Source organism: Mastomys coucha, unplaced genomic scaffold, assembly GCF_008632895.1.
Source record: "Mastomys coucha isolate ucsf_1 unplaced genomic scaffold, UCSF_Mcou_1 pScaffold21, whole genome shotgun sequence".
In the NCBI taxonomy this organism is placed as follows: Eukaryota; Metazoa; Chordata; class Mammalia; order Rodentia; family Muridae; genus Mastomys; species Mastomys coucha.
The window spans coordinates 31,779,969-31,796,139 of record NW_022196904.1 but is presented as its reverse complement, the minus strand read 5'-3'; the positions used below and the strand labels follow the sequence as shown (position 1 = coordinate 31,796,139).

General features: G+C 43.5%; 1 long non-coding RNA gene across 1 annotated transcript in view; it reads left to right on the top strand.

The window, feature by feature from the left end:
- Positions 1-1,348: 1,348 nt before the first annotated feature.
- Positions 1,349-16,171, top strand: part of LOC116102061 — a 36,158-nt gene continuing 21,335 nt past the window's right edge. Inside the window, exons 1-2 of the long non-coding RNA XR_004122995.1 lie at positions 1,349-1,493; positions 2,559-2,685. This is a non-coding gene — a long non-coding RNA (uncharacterized LOC116102061). The remainder of the gene's footprint in view (positions 1,494-2,558; positions 2,686-16,171) is intronic.

Sequence of the window (16,171 nt, the reverse complement as noted above, 5' to 3'; positions counted from 1 at the left end):
AACATCTTTGAGTGACAGGTACTGTTTTTATTCCAAACTTCTTTCCAGAGCAGAAGACACCTGAGAATATCAGGAGGCGATCTATGACACTCTGAAATGTCTCCCAGGATCTAGGGATCTCTCCATTACCAGATTGAGTGTCCACTTTGCTAACACTTGTCAAACTTTTTGTTCCCTCTGTTCTTTAGCCTCTGTCTTAGTTTTGTTATTGCGGTGATGAAACCCCATGACAAAAACTACTTGGGGAGAAAAGGGTTTATTTGGTTTATACTTCCATATCACCATTCATTATTGAAGGAAGCCAGAACAGAAACTCAAACAAGGCACAAACCTGGAGGCAGGAGCCGATACAGAGGCCATGGGGAGTGCTGCTTACTGGCTTTTTCTTCATGTCTTGCTTAGCTTGCTTTCTTATAGAAGCCAGAACTACCAGCCAAAAGGTGGTCCCACCCACAATAGCTTGATCCCTCTCCATCAAACCCCAATTAGGAAAATGCTCCACAGGCTTGCCTGCATCCCTATCTTATAGAGGCATTTTTCTCAGTTGAGGCTCCCTCCTCTCTGATTCCTCTACCTTAAGTGTTAAGTTGACATAAAACTAAACAGGACAGCCCCTGTCATTCCCTCTGCCTGGAATGCCTCCAGCTCCTCAGTCCAGTTGCAGGAACCCAGCACTAAGGCCATCCCTATCTGTTTATAAGTGACAACCCCATTCCTGGTTACCTTTCTCAGATGCAGAGCAGCCCTGAGCTCTGTCCTTAGGCTCCTTGTCACTGAGATTCTACTAACAGCTGAACAAGTGGCCACAGAAGGCAGCCTACTGAAGGGAGGCTCAGTTGGCAGCGTGAGCTGGGGCACCCTGTGTAATGTACTCCCCATCACCATGAGGAAATGAGGGCTCTGGTGGCTGGGTTTCTTGTTTCAAAGAAAAGCTAGAAATCTGTTTTCATATTTAAATGTAGATAGAGATTGCAGTTGAAGTAAATTAAATGAAGCCTGAGTTAGCCACTAAGGTCATAGGCCTCACTATATTTCCCACTAGACTTTTCTAATTGTCTTTCCCCTAATTGGCTCAGGGAGTACCCAAAGTCAGCCCATATGATGGTTAATCTGTAGCATAAGATCTGGCCTCAACTAAGAGATAAAGCTTTGAGCACATGAGTGAGGGGTTTTCTTTATTAGGTTAACTAAGATAGGAAAACCCACTCTCCATGTGGATGGTACCTTGAGGTGCTTGCCTAGACATAAGGAGGTTTGATGGAAGAGCTTTTGCCCTTCCCCCATTTGTTTGTGACTTCATCCCCTTTGCTGTTGCCATCGTTACTAACATCAGAATCCAGCTCCAAGGCCTTCTAACAGGAGCTGAAAACCAATGGTTCTCTAGGGGTTCTTTGGGCCCTGGGAGTCAGATTGGAACTACAGAATCCTCCAGCTTTGTGGACAGAGCAGCTTCTCCACTGTGAGAGAGCTGGAGTACCCAGAATATGCTACATGTAAGCCAGTCTAATAAATCCCATTTTAATATATATTCATTCTATTGGGTCTGTTCTCTAGAGAAGCCAGGCAAAAGGAACCTAGGAGAGAATGCGAGGTGAATGCTGAGTGACAGAACAGGGGAGAATCAGAACACAAATCCATCCTTTCTGTGCCATGGTGTCAAGATGCGTTCTTGGACTTGCTGTGCTGATCTGCTGCTTAGTCAAGGTTTGGGGCCTAATTTCCTAAGTGCTGTAGCTTGTAAGTGACTGGGACAGCTCCCCAACTCTCATACCTTTAGAGCTTTTTCCATCTGGGCCATTTCTATTCTGTTGCCCAGACAAGGTGCAGGGCCTGCTTTCTCAAGTACTTCAGGTAGTGAAGGGACAGGGCTAGCTCTCCAGCTCTCATGAACCCAGGACCAGCTCTCCTGGTTACTGAAGGTGGTAAGGTGAGAAGGGGAAGGGTTCCAAGTCTTTTCACATTAGATGAGGTTAAGAGCCTGGTCTCCAAAGGGCTGCAGCAGGTCCATACTGACTTGTCTGACCACCGACTCTCCTGTTTCCATGATTCTACAGCTCATGTCCTCCATTCCTATTCCCAGTGTATGCTTCTATGCATCCTCTCCTTGCTCCAGTGATAATTATGCTATTTAAGAGCTCCCCAGTCTAGAAGGAGCTGGAACATGAAGGAATGCTAGGGAAGCCCCTGCCCTTTGCATTTCTAGAATGACTGGACTAGGGCCTTGAATAACATTCTATAGGCTGGAGGCCGTGGTTATTTCCATTTTCTGCTTCCTTGTTGAGGAGAAGACTTTTGGCCATGAGACCCAATATTGCAACACCCCAAAACCTCAATTGCATGCATCTGTATTGGGTGGCTTCTCTGTTTACTGGCTCTCAAATCTGGGGTGAATGTTTAACTACCAAGCAGCTTTCAGCACTCAGCCCCAATAGTTAATTGACACAATTTTAGAAGGGCACTGTCTATCTGTGGTAAATCAAGTAGAGAAAAATGGTTTGTTCTGGGTCAACTGTGCTAGGGTAGGTAATATTTCTATATATCCCATGGTCTCTCTACAGAGGCAGAACATGTGGCCAGAATGGCTGAGGAAAGCCCATCTCCAGAGAAGCCTGTACAAGGAGTCCCTGAGAACTCCTCCAGGAGCATGGTCAGAGATGTTCTGGGTTGCTCATGGCTTTTGTCTCTGTGAGTAGCTTTTCATGGTACTGATTAGCAAGTCTGCAGATCATGGGAGAATAGAGTCTCTCTACAACAGTACTGATTGAGCTAGGATGTGAGGATGATGCTGAGTACACAGAAGGGTCTTGATCATCATAAAAGGAAGATTTTGAAAACTGCTCCTGTGCCCCAGGAAGAAACCTTTTCTTCCACCTTCTAGAATTTTCTAAAGAGCTCACATCTTGATTATGTATGAGAATTCTGGGTCAACTGTGCACTTTAATACTTTTTCTGAGGACCTGGTTTTGATCCTAGGGAAAGCATCATGATTGTCTTTTTTGATGAGATGTAAGCCATTTATGTTAGACACTTAGGAACAACCGAAGGAAAAAAATAAAATAAAGCAAACTTTAGCCACAACCAGTTGTAGAACTAGATCCTACCTGGGGCCATGAAGACACCAGAGAAGAGGAGACTCAGTATTGAATGTGGGTACAGCAACTGAATCGGCGAAGGGACTGGAAATCTACTGGTCTGGTTTAGAGAAGGTGGTTTGGAGTGGGCTGTGGTAAAAGGAGGTTCAATGATTAGGGAATGACAGTCAGGTTTTCACATAAGTACTTTTGTGTTTATCATGGGAAACTTATCAAGTTAATTGAATTATCTTCAAGAGATATAAGAGAATAAGAACTAGTATCAAGAGAAGAGACATCTCTTTACACTCTATTATATGCCCTCTGCAGATATCTTCCACATAGTCAGCAGGATGGTGAATCCCTTGCAGGAAGAGATCTATCTATTCCTTCATTAAAAGAGGGAAGCAGGGAAAGTAGGAAGGGAAGAGTGTAGAGGAGAGAGAGAGATAGAAAAAGAGAGACAGCTACAGACAGACAGACAGACAGACAGAGAGAACAACAAAGACGCAAACTCATTTAACCACACTTAGACTGGAGATGATGATTTTGACTATTGTCACATAGTCCAAAAGTCAACAGTGTCTGGGCCTCATATGACATGAGCTTAGCAAGCATGAGACTGGGCAGCATGTTTGCTTCTCGACATGAAATTCTGAGGTGTCCATGATCTTCTAAAAGAGACCTTTCTGAAAAGTCTTTAGGGCTTGGTCAGAGCCTGGTAAGAGACAAGGGAACCCTGGAAGATGCTCACCCTAAATTCCAGACCATGACCTCTGTAGTCAGTTGTCTCTACCTGAAACATTTATTAAACTTGCCACTACTTTGCTTTCACTTGGCTCTTGGCTTCAGAATCCCTGATCATGGGGACTGAATATGTTGTTTTTTGCATTAGATAAAAATTATGAAGGACCATTATCCCTGGCTTAGAAATTAGAGGAAAGTGGTATACTGGGAAGGCAGAGGTACTTGTAGTCACCCTCAGCTTGAAGTTGGATGAGGACTTAGATCCTTCTTTCTGGGGTAGATAGTACAGCATGCCCACACTGTGCGCCAAATGGGCTCTAAGGTAGATACAAGGAAGGGTGCTTCTGAACACAGAACCTTTTCCATATTGCTGTTTCTTCAGCACCCAGGAATGGGAGATGGATCAACACCCTTAATTGCTTTGTCTTAGTGCCAAATTTTCTCAGACAGAATCTCCCATATTTGAGCTGGGTTTGCTACCAGTTGTGATGTGACCACAAATCCAGAAAGGAGTGTTGTATCAGGGCTGGCAGGGGCATAGGACATGGTGTAGGGTGCCAGCTGGATACAGGGACAGCTCCACAGATAGGCAGAAGCTTTGATGGAAGTGTGGGGGGGACTTTTTGACAATCTCTGCAGTGAACATTTTCTCACTTATATCTGACTTATACACAAAAACACTTGTAGTGTCACAGTATGAAAGACTGGATGGACTCTCAAGATGATTTTGTTTGATATTTTACATACTTTACATTCTCTGTCTCTGTCTCTGTCTGTCTCTCTCTCTCTCTCTTTCTCTCTCTCTCTCTGTGTGTGTGTGTGTGTGTGTGTGTGTATGTGTTGTACTGTATAGCATGTTCCTCCAAGATTAAAACTGTCCATTGTGTATGGAAGCTCATTATTATCCAGGATGTTAGAGAGAATATGAAACATTTCACCTTGCAGAGAAGCTCATTAAGCAAACCATAGCTCCAGGAAGTCCCTGAAACTGAACAGTTCAGTTCACATATCACTCCCCAATCATGCAAGCAGTAATGACTACAATGATACATTCAGGCCCTCCAAACTGTCTAAAAAGGGCAGAACAGGCAACCTGCCTGCAAGAAGCTCAGACCACCTGAGCTACCTGGAAAGGACACTCTCCAATATGCTGAGCTGCCCCACACCCCCAGGTTGTGTAGTGTGTTGTCAGGTTTCATGAGCCATTTCTTCTACAATGTAGATTCCATAGATCATGTCAGTCGATTTGATGACAAGCACCTTTACCTGCTGAGCCATCCATCTTGCTGGCCCTACATTCTCATCTTGTAAGTGAAGACACTAAGGTCTGGGTAGGTGGGCAGGTTAGTAAAAATAATCCAATCCACAACTGCCTGTCTCTGAGACAGTTTCCATTTAGTATGTGGGGAAGGAGCTTTCACTAAAACAGTGGTGGGCAGTAGCAGGCAGAAGTGTACTCTCAACCACCAACCTATGGAGAAGAGTTGCTTCCTGTTGGAAGACATTTCCTGAGGTTTCATGCAGCATATCAGGTAACTGCTATGGGGAAGCCACAACGTTGGGAAACATTCATCTTGTTATAATTTCTCTAGAATCACGAGTGTTGTTATTTGACATTGTTTGATGGTGACCTATAAGGAGCCCACGTGGATGAGACCACAGTAATTCACTTGAGGACTAAAATGTAGAAGATCCAAACTAGCATGAATTTAAGTGCATTTTTCTGGACAGAGAGGAATGGGTCCAGGCACTGAGAATATTCCACCTGAGGCTGCTACTGAGGCATTAGGAGACAGCTCTTCTTGCTTCACAGTGCTTGAGTGGATGCTGACCGTCTTCTGGTTCTCATCAGGACCAGTGCCAGCATCACAGGAATATTTTCTTCATTTAAAATCAGAGGAAATATATTTAGAAAGATATTTACAGTGGATGAAAACAAATACTATTAATTTATTAGTATAATTAGAACAAGAAACAAAACACATTTCAGGTGTGTGTAAGCATTTTACTGCCACGCTTATTGTCTTTCAGAACATCTTAAAATTAATCCATGAAGCAGCATTCACATTCCCCCAATTACCCTGCAGTGAGTTCCCATGGGAAGGCAGGGGAATGACAGGCTGCCACAGCTGGAGCATGTGTACTCCATTCATTAGTCTGTAATAAGAATTTTACCATTTTCCATAAAGGTGTCATTTCAGATCTCACCAGCAAAGGAGCCAGGATTCCAACAGGTGTGAGATTTGCATTAGCGTATGTATGAGAGAGTAGAATCACACCTCAAATATTTAGGATAAAACTTTTTAATAGCATTATAAAAGTAAAGCAGGTGTTAAATGGCTTCATAATTTGTGTTGTCATTTGGGCCCAAATGTGTCTATTCTTGCAAGACTGCAACACAGAGTGGGTCCTACTGAGGCAAGCTCCAGGTGTTTGAGGCCAGATGGGCAAGAAAGATACCATTCTTGAGGAGTGGAAGCTCATGATAACACCTCCAGCCTCTCTGCTTGTATAATCTGGACAACCAAGAACTGAGAACCGCAAGCTTCTACACAGACGGAACACACAGCAGGCACATTTGGATTTTGTACCACATTCATGCCCTCTTCTGGTCAAAGTTCCCTTTTTCCCTCTGACAAACTGTCTCTGTTCTGCTATGTGCAGGCTGTCTGGGATTGTTACCTAGGGTATTTTACCATCCTCACTGCTCTAGACAAGAGACAGAATGTAACAGAAGCTAGCCCCGGGGGTTTCTTCCTAGGAATGTGGGCTCTCTAGTGGACAGAGGCAAGGATGAGTGAAATGCTTAGAGTTGATAAGTTGCCAACCAGCTCTGCCAGCATGGCTCCCTGGAGTAGCCTTTGCTCTTCTTTCTTATATGCCTATTCATCTGATGTTCCTTTGATTTGATGAGTTCTCTAATATCTCCCCATTAAACTCCACTTTAGTTTGAGTTAGCCAGAGTTGATTTCTGTTGCTTGCAATTAAAGAATCTTGACTGATATAAAAATAACAACGGCAACAGCAAGATGCAGATGTTGCATTGAGTGCTAAGTGTTTTACAGATGTTACCTCACTCAGTGTTAAAAGTGAGGATTTGAAGTAGATATGATTATTCCTGTCTTGTACCATGGGGTGTTCAGAGTTGTAAGCAGCCCAGACCAAATGACTCTTTTAAAACCTAGTTTGAATATTCACTGGAGCTTTCTGTGTTAGTCTAGTACTTATAGAAATAGGACATTTCATTCCTTCTTAAAAGGGGGAACCAAATACCCCCGGAAGGTGTTGCAGAGATTAACTATGGAGCAGAGACTGAAGGAAGGACAAGCCAGCCTAAATATAGCTATCTCCTGAGAGGCTCTGACAGTACCTGACTAATAAAGATGTAGAGACTCACAGCCATCCATTGAACTGAGTACAGGGTCCCCAATGAAGGAGTTAGAGAAAGGACCAAAGAAGCTGAGGGGTTTGCAGCCCCTTAGGACGAACAACAATATGAACTAACTAGTACTCAGAGCTCCCAGGGACTCAACCACCAACCAAGGACTGCACATGGTGGGTCTGATTGTTCAGGCAGCATGTGTATAGTAGAGGATTGCAAATTTGATCATCAATAGAAGGAAAGGACCTTGGCCCTTTGAAGGTTCTGTGCCCCAGTGTAGGGAAATGCCAGGGCCAATAAGTGGGAGAGGGTGGGGTGGCAGGCATGGGGAGGGGGGAGGCAACAGGGGTTTGTTCTTGTTGTTTTTGTTTGTTTTTGGAGGGGAAGCTGGGAAAGGAGAAATTTACGTGTAAATAAAGAAAATATCTAAAAAAAAAAGGAAGAAAGAAAGAAATAGGACCAAGATAGATAGTATAAATAAATACATATATGGACTCTGTGTGTGTGTGTGTGTGTGTGTGTATGTGTGTATGTATATATGTTCAAGAGGAGATTTCTTATGAGAATTTGCTTACTCTGGTTATATAAGGTTGAGAAATCACATAATAACCTATTTGCAAGCTGGAGAGCCAAGAAAAATGTGATATAATTTAGTCAGAATCTGAAAGCCTGAGAACCAAAGGAATCAATGATATAATGCCCAGTCTGAAAAATCAAAGGACTGGGCACTAAAGTGGGCTCTAGTGTAAAGCCTGAGGCTCAGGAAGCAGGGATGCTGGCATCCCGAGCTGGGGAAAGGTAGAATTCACCCTCCCTCCATTTTTTTAAAAGATTTATTATTATACATAAGTACACTGTAGCTGTCATTGGATGTGCCAGAAGAGGGTGTCAGATCTCACTATGGGTGGTTGTGAGCCCCCCTGTGGTTGCTGGGATTTGAACTCAGGACCTTCAGAAGAGCAGTCAGTGCTCTTTACCCACTGAGCCATCTCTCCAGCCCCTAGGTTCTCAATGGGGTAGTACACAGAGCCCATACTGGTGAGGATAGATGTTTTTCCCTCAGTCCATACATTTACATGCTAATCTTTTCAGAGAATGTTGTACTGTGGAGGTCAAGTATCCACATATACCACCACTAGACTCTGGTCTAAATGTTTGGTCCCCAGTTGCCAGTATTGTTTTGAAAGGTTGTGGAATCTTTGGAACTCTGGTCTGAGCTCACTGCTACCTCATCTGAGATGTGAGGAGCCTCAGCCACAGGATCCAAGTCCCATGCCTTCTCTACAACACCAGAATATATCTCCTCACACTGTCAGTTTCCCAAGTTGCTTCTGCCAGCTATTTTACCAGTGACAAGAAAGGTTGCTGATATATTGAATACCCTCACAGCTATACACAGAAATGATGTTTTAGTAGCTATCTGGTCACCTCTTAGATAAGTTGATGAACAGAGTCAATCAGCCCAACCTTGACTGGGACTCTACCTCTTCATCATCTGTCTGGGAGACTCCTGATTTACTGGGGGTCTCCAGCTCAAGGCAAAGGTGCATACAAGTTATCACCACTAATGGCAATAGATGGGCCTGGAAGCTTAGAAAGAAGAACCAGGTGATTTGAATGGCTCTTCGAGAAGAGTTTCCTCCTCCTTCAGTGTCAGTAGCTCATATGCATCTAGACGTTATTAAGAGAGGGAAACAAATTCTCAGTGGTGGCCAGAGTACTAGGTTCAGAGAATTAACTAAAGGCTGGTGAATAAGCAGAGACTGTGCCCATGATGGGATGACACAAGGACTTGGGATGTGTGCATAAAGGAACAAGTCCAAGGGTTGGTTCAGCTGTGGTCCTTTGGAATGCTTTTCAGGGCTGGCCCTGGGTAGCAGGTGGATGCAAATGTTCCAGGTGTTTCAGAATCAGATGAGGACTGTTCTAGTTCAGACAGCAAACCCTAATAGCTACAAAGCCAGGTGCAGAACGAAGGGGTCAGGCATAATACTGCTAGAGCACGAGGCTGTGCTACGGTGGCAAGGATTGGACATCTCAAGGGAAGGCCCAGACTCTCTGCTAGAATTGCAAGTTCACAGATAGTTGTCAACAGAATTGATTTGGAGGCAAGAGACCCTTTTAGATAAAATGTGAGAAGGAAAATGTTATGTACCCGATTCTTAATCTCTCTTTCTCTCTCTCTCTCTCTCTCTCTCTCTCTCTCTCTCTCTCTCTCTCTCTCTCTCTCTTCCCCTCTCTCTCTTCCTCTCTCTCTCTCTTCCTCTCTCTTCCCCCCTCTCTCTCTTTCCATTATAAAACATGATCTTATTTTGTAACTCAGGCTGGCCTCAGGCCTTTCAATCTTGTCTCCTGAGTGCTGGGGTTATTGATGTATACCACCAGGCCTTGCCTGTTCAACAAATTACTTGGAAATTCTTAGGAGGGGGCCTGGATGCATGTTTTTAAGGAGGGAATTGTCACACTTGAATTTCTCTTCTCTTATAACTAAGCATTGTTTCCTTTAAAAGTTTCAATTTCTATTCTATACTATACTATTAGCCTTTATCAGTTAATAAACACTGAAGCAAGGCCATCATGAGGGTAAATAAGAGGATAAATATAACTTCATGCTGTGTGTGTGTATGTGTGTGTGTGTTTGTTGCACATTATGTGCATGCAAAGTGCAGGGGACAAACTTGGATGTCATTTTTTCAGGGGGCTGTTCACCTTATTTTTTACAGGGTTTCTTCCTGAACTTGGAACATACTTCTTAAGCTAGACTAGCTGGCCAATGATCTCCAGGGATCTGTCTCAGTTGTTGGATTTCAGTGGTACACCATGTCCAGCTATTTTAGATAACCCCTGGGCATCAAACTTAATTCCTTGTTTTTGTAAGCCAAGTTCTTTTCTGACTGAGTTAGCCCAACTTTGATCTTGTACGGGGCCTGCTCTATGCACAAGATATACAGTTTATCTGTTGCTGTGGCTTAGGGAGCCTAGGCTCTCAACAATAATTCTGGCTTCTTATGTGAACCCCAGAGATTGTCTTTCCCTTTGTACAAGATATATTTCTCTATAGACTAAAGCCTGACAAATGATAGTTGTGCCTCAGAGTTGTCCAGTAACCCCAAAAGATGACACTCTAATTCCAGAGTTACTACTGAAATCTTCACCAAAATATCACAATTATTCTGGGTGAGTTATATTAAATAAGAGATCCTCATCTAATTGTTGGTCTATGTATTTAGTATTTGCATCCTATTTAAATTCTTGCTTAGTCTACTCATATTGCTCTAATAGTTTACAACAGACTAGGTAAGTTAAAAAGAACAGAATTTTAATTCTTATAGATTTGGAAGGTGGGAAGTCAAAGCTTGAGCAGCCCAATGGGGCAAAGGCCTTACTAATGCATCATCCATTGCAGTGATAGAAGGCTGTGTGTGTGTGTGTGTGTGTGTGTGTGTGTGTGTTTGTGTGTGTGTGTGTGTGTGTATGTGTGTGTTGTATATACACATACACATGTGTATATACATGCATGCACATATACACAAAATTGGGCTAAACCTAAGTGTTCAAGATTAAATGTTAAATACCTCACAGGCTCAGGTGTTTGAACACCTAGCCCCAAGCTAGTCATGCTGTTGTGGGGAATTGTGGAGATGGTGAAGAGTAAGTGGATCACTGGAAGCTTTGGAGGGTAGAACCAGTCCAAATTCCTGCTCCATTTTCTGATTCCTGGTCTAGCCATTATGTATAAAGCTACTCTCTCACGTTCCTGCTGCTATGATGGGCTGAACCTTCTTAAACTGTAAGCCAGCAAGATCATACATCATTCTTCTGTCAGAAACCTACTTCCACAATGAGGGCACTAATTCTTTCATTAAAGCACAGTTGCCACTACCTACTGACTCCTTAAGAGCCTCTCTTTTTGACATGGTTAGGGATTAAGTTCCCAGCACAGCCTCCGAGAAAGTATTCAAGCAGTAGCAGTAACTCTCAACTCTCTGAAGGAAAGCAGCTATTAGGCACAGTCTGGGCTCTCATTGCTGCCATCTTCTTCTGCTCCCCTCCCCAGATTTCATTGTGTGGCTCCTTGTACCTGCTTGCTCAACTGCAGGAGCACAAGCATAGAACTCCAGGAAGTCTGCCAATTGAGACTGCTAGTGAGTTTCCAAATCACCAGTAGAGAAGAATGAATGGAAGAGCATGCTTTCTCTTCCCATTCCCTCACTTAAGCCTGACGGGAAGAGGAGGGGGGTCAGTGACCAATATGGTGCTTACCAAAGCCATAGGGCATCATTTGGGATGGAAACAGCCAGGGTATATGGAGTGAGTTCATTAGTTACAGATGCTATATTACAGTACCACAAGGGCAGCTTATAAATAACACATTTTTCCCATAGTACTGCAGAGTGGAAGTCCAAGATTAGGTTGATCATTTTCTGGGGAAGAGCTTCTTTTAGCTTGCAGAGTGCTGATCCTGTAGTAGCTCTGCTGAGGGCATTAATCCTAGCTGGAAAGTCTCACACATTAACCATCTAGTTACTTCAGATTAGCCACTACCTAGGGATAAATGTCTTAACGTGATATTTGTGGAGAGAGAAACACCAACATTTGCCCATAGGTTATTAAGATCAAATGCTTTGTTTGAAAGGACAAGTGCCAAGTTGGAAAAAATGGCTCAGCAGTTAAGAGTTTATGCTGATTTTGTAGAGGACCTGGCTTCAGTGCCAAGCACCCTCATTAGGCAGCTCACAGCTTCTTGTAACTCCAGTTCTAAGGGATCTGATGCCCTCTTCTGGACTCTGAGTATACTGCACACATATGATACACATAAACTGACATAGAGCACATATACAAAAATAATAATACTGACAAACATCAAAGATATGTTCAGCTCCTTTGCATCTTTTCAGGAGAAATGTCAAAAGTTTTTTTAAGTGAAATTTTTATTCTTTTTAAGTGTTGGTGAAAGCTGAACTTTAAAATATACTGTGGTACCCTTGCAGGCTAGACTTAAAAGTCTAGACCATACATAACATGAAATCTGGGCCAGCATGTTAAGCCCAACAGGTATTCTTTGAACCCCCTGAACTACTAGAAGAATATGATCCTTGGTCCAAGGTGAAAGAATTTTATAAGGTACTTTGGAAGCCAATAAGAATGTCATTGAGCTTATTTTAAATATCAACTATAGAGTAGGAAAGATATTGAGATAATTTATAGATAGTGCTGTAGCTAGTGGCCATGGGTCGACTCTGTAACTTAGAAAGGTCTTTAGCTTGAAAGATTATGAAGCTTCTGGAAGGATACTGGAACCATTAAGCTATAGAATACCATAGCTATTTTTGAACTCTAATTTGATGCTGTTAAAGTTCGGAAAAGGCCCTGGTTTTCATCATAAGAAAAACAACTGGAATAGTTGTGCAGGCTGCCCTTGTGCCTGGCTTCAATTGCTCCTGACAAGCGTCCCAAAGAGGTATAGCCTCTTAGGGCTGCTGGAAGGAAAGGGAGAAAGGGCTGCCAACTAGTTAGCATGCACTTTAAAGAGCTGCTCATGATTTTGTCACACAGTCAGACACATGTTATAGCCCTCTAAATAGCAAGGTTTGCTTGAACTTCTGAATAGGTGTGGGTAGCCCATTGTGCTGAGTTCTTAGAGCAGTGCTCGAAACAACAAATAGAAGAGGAAAGCAGGCATGGAACTGCTCTGTCAATGACTGTGACCTAATGCTGCCAAATGGTATTATGTAGGGTGGGCTGGAATCAAAATAAACAGATGAGGGCAGAAGGCTTTTTAGGGAAATTCGGCAAGAAAGGAGCCATCAAAAAAGCAGTTCTCAGATCTGAGCCAGGAAGTCTCTGTGAAACAAAAGGGAAGCTTTGAGCAGAGCACACGTGCACATGCACAAGAATAAAATAGGAAAACCCATCTTATCTTTAAAGTACAGTCAAACACTGTCCCAGCTGACATTTCAGCGTGTGGCTTTTGAGAGTGTTTTATGTGACTGTATGCACACACCTATGCAGAAATGATAGCCTACTTTACATCTCTGAAGCTAGTTCACTCCTCTCAGCAACTGAGCAGTTCCGCACTGTGATGTATTTATGTAATTTTGACCTTAGAGTGCTCGATGCTTTACAACACAATTAGGCTTTTCTCTCTTGGTGGAAGAATGGGTTGCTTACAGTTTTCACCAATAACTCTGCCACTGTTTCCCTCCAGCGTGCCACCCTCTCCCTCTGGTTGATTGCTGATCATGTCTTCATGATACATTTCCAGAGGTGAACCTGGAGGATAAGGGCTCGAACCTACCCATCTACTGATCCTGGCTCTGCACTCTGTCCCTGTTATCACCCCTACTCCCATGACCTCACAAGCTGTCTCTGTGCCAAGCGTGTTCAAATGCGTATGTAGCTGGACCTGTATACTCAAGTCCCTCTAGCCGGCCATCTCCATTGGACATTGCCTCTCAGCCCCTTCTGAATGGACTCACTGAAAGCAAAGCAAAAATTCTCCCATCCAAGTCAGCATCTTGCATAATTGCTATTTGCCCAGGGGCAGGTTAAAGTTAGTGTCTCCTTCCAACCCTCCTGCTTTCGTACCCAACTGATCAGTAATCTATAGGATTGCTCCCTAGTGTCTTAGTATGTATTTTTGTGTGCATGCTTACACATGCTTGCATATTAATGTGCATACGGAGGTCAGAGACCAAACTCAGGTTCCATTCCTCAGGTGCCACACACCACCTTTCTTTTTGAGAAAGGACAACTTATTGGACTGGATGGAATTCAGGATAGACTGGCTGGGCAGTGGGCCCAGGGCTCTACCTACTTGCACCTCACTCCTGCTGAGCTTAGAAGAACCTGGCTTTTGGACATTAGCTCTGGCTATTGAACTCAGATCCTCGTGCTTGCATGGCAAGCACTTTATAAGGTGAGCTATCTCTTGGCCCTAAACTGAATACTCTGATTAAATATAGCCAATCAGATAAACATAAACAAATGCAATGAATCAAAACGGTTTCTCCATCCAGGGGGGATTCACACTTCAAAGGAAGATTCAGTCCATAATTATTCCAAAAAAAAAAAATGGTGAGCTATTATACTAATCATGGCATTTGGTTACATAGACATTTTTGACATAAAGAGCCACCTGGTATCCTCAGAGTGAATCACTGCCTCCCTTGCATTCAAGCCTGGTTCTTCTTAGTCCATGGGCCTCTCCTCTGCCAGCTGGAAACCCTCCTCAACACTAGCTGGATCCCCCACTTTGTATCCTAGGTCTGGATCAGGTCCTCTGTAAACTGAGAACTCAGGAGGTACACAAGGAAATTGAGAACATATTGAGACCAAGCCCACACTGTGCTGGGGGCCCGGCCAAGAGGAGAATCAGGTTCCAGATTCCAGTAATGTAGGGGATTGCTCATGTAAGGAAGCCACGGCTGCTGGCAAGGAGACAGCTGTGGCTTCTGGCATCTGCTGCTTTTGCAGCCACATGCCATTTCTTCTGTCTTTACTACCTTCTGAGCAATATCAGTACACAGAGCCTCTGCATGTGTATTCAGTCCATATATCGCCTGGTGATGGTATTTATAAGTGACTGGTCACCTTTAACAAGAGATATACATTTGAGTGTGTTTTAATTATCTATTGCTGTGAAGAAATCTGCCACATAATTGGCAACTTTAAAACAACACACATTTGCTACCTCCTAGCAGCTATTGGGCCAGAAATCTGGACAGGCTTTATCTGGATCTTCTGCCTGAGAACTATGAACAAAGTTGCCATCAAAGTGTCGGGTCTCAGCTGAAGGTCTCACTGGAGAAGGATGTTGGCACGGTTAATTTTCTTGAGAGACGTTGGGCTGATAATTCCCAGATAGTTGGCGGCTGGAGGCCATTCTCACTGCTGTCAGATGGGCTTCTCCAGTTATGTCATTAAAGCATTCAAGTTAAGAAGGGAAGCAATGTAACAGCAAATTGGAAGTCTACTTTTAGGGATTATTGCGAAAGTGAAATTATGTTTTCACCTGGACTGGGTTCAACTTGTTAGACCCTTTTAGAGCCCATTGCCATAAGCAGATGCTTATTGGTGCTTCCAGGTGCCACAGTCAAGCAGTGCTACATCCTGCAGGGGGAACTCCACCACATACCTGTACTCTGATTTTTTTTTTCCTTGCTTCTGGTAACATACAGACAGCTTTCCCTGGGTGATTCTTGAGCTCTAGTAGTAAGGCCTGCCTCTCCTGCTCGCCCCATGACAGATCTGACAAGACAAGTCCTAAATCTACTTGGGATGGGTGAGTGCATGGGGTCGAGGGTGGGGGTTGGGGTGAAAACAGAGCCATAGCCATTGCACGCCTGCATGCCTAGCAGGAACGAAAGATGAAACTTGCAGGCTATTCTCTGTGCTGTAGTCTCTGCAAAGCACATCTCCTCCAGGAAAACTGGTTCTGTCAGCCTGACTCTCTCTGGATACTCTCTGGACCACTCTTTCAGGTTTCATTTGTGCTGACAATGTTCACGGCCTCTGCTTTCCAGTCTAGAATCAGAGTCAGTCAGGGCTGCCCTTCACTACCAGATGCCTCAAGCCCACAATAGGACACTTCACATACCAAGCCTAAATCATTCCAGTTATGTTATTGCTAGCTTAATTCTGTCCCATATTCAGACTGAGAATCTTAAAATCTAGATTTTTATATACAACTCTTCCATTTTGAAATGTGTGTCTTCCAAACAAAATACTGTGCCTGTAAGGTGGATTATTCTGTGGGACACCAGTATGTAAATCTTAGATTTCCATGTGTTTATATTACCTTTAAGTCTCTGGGATTGGACCAATGGCACAATTATTTTTGTTGTTTTCTTCATGATGGTTGTCACAGTGTACCCTCTGCAGTGACTGAACAGTAGCCATTTAGCGAATGGCTGCTGGTTTGATGTGTTCTTTGCATAGGGATGGGATGAGGGTGCCTACCAACTCTGCA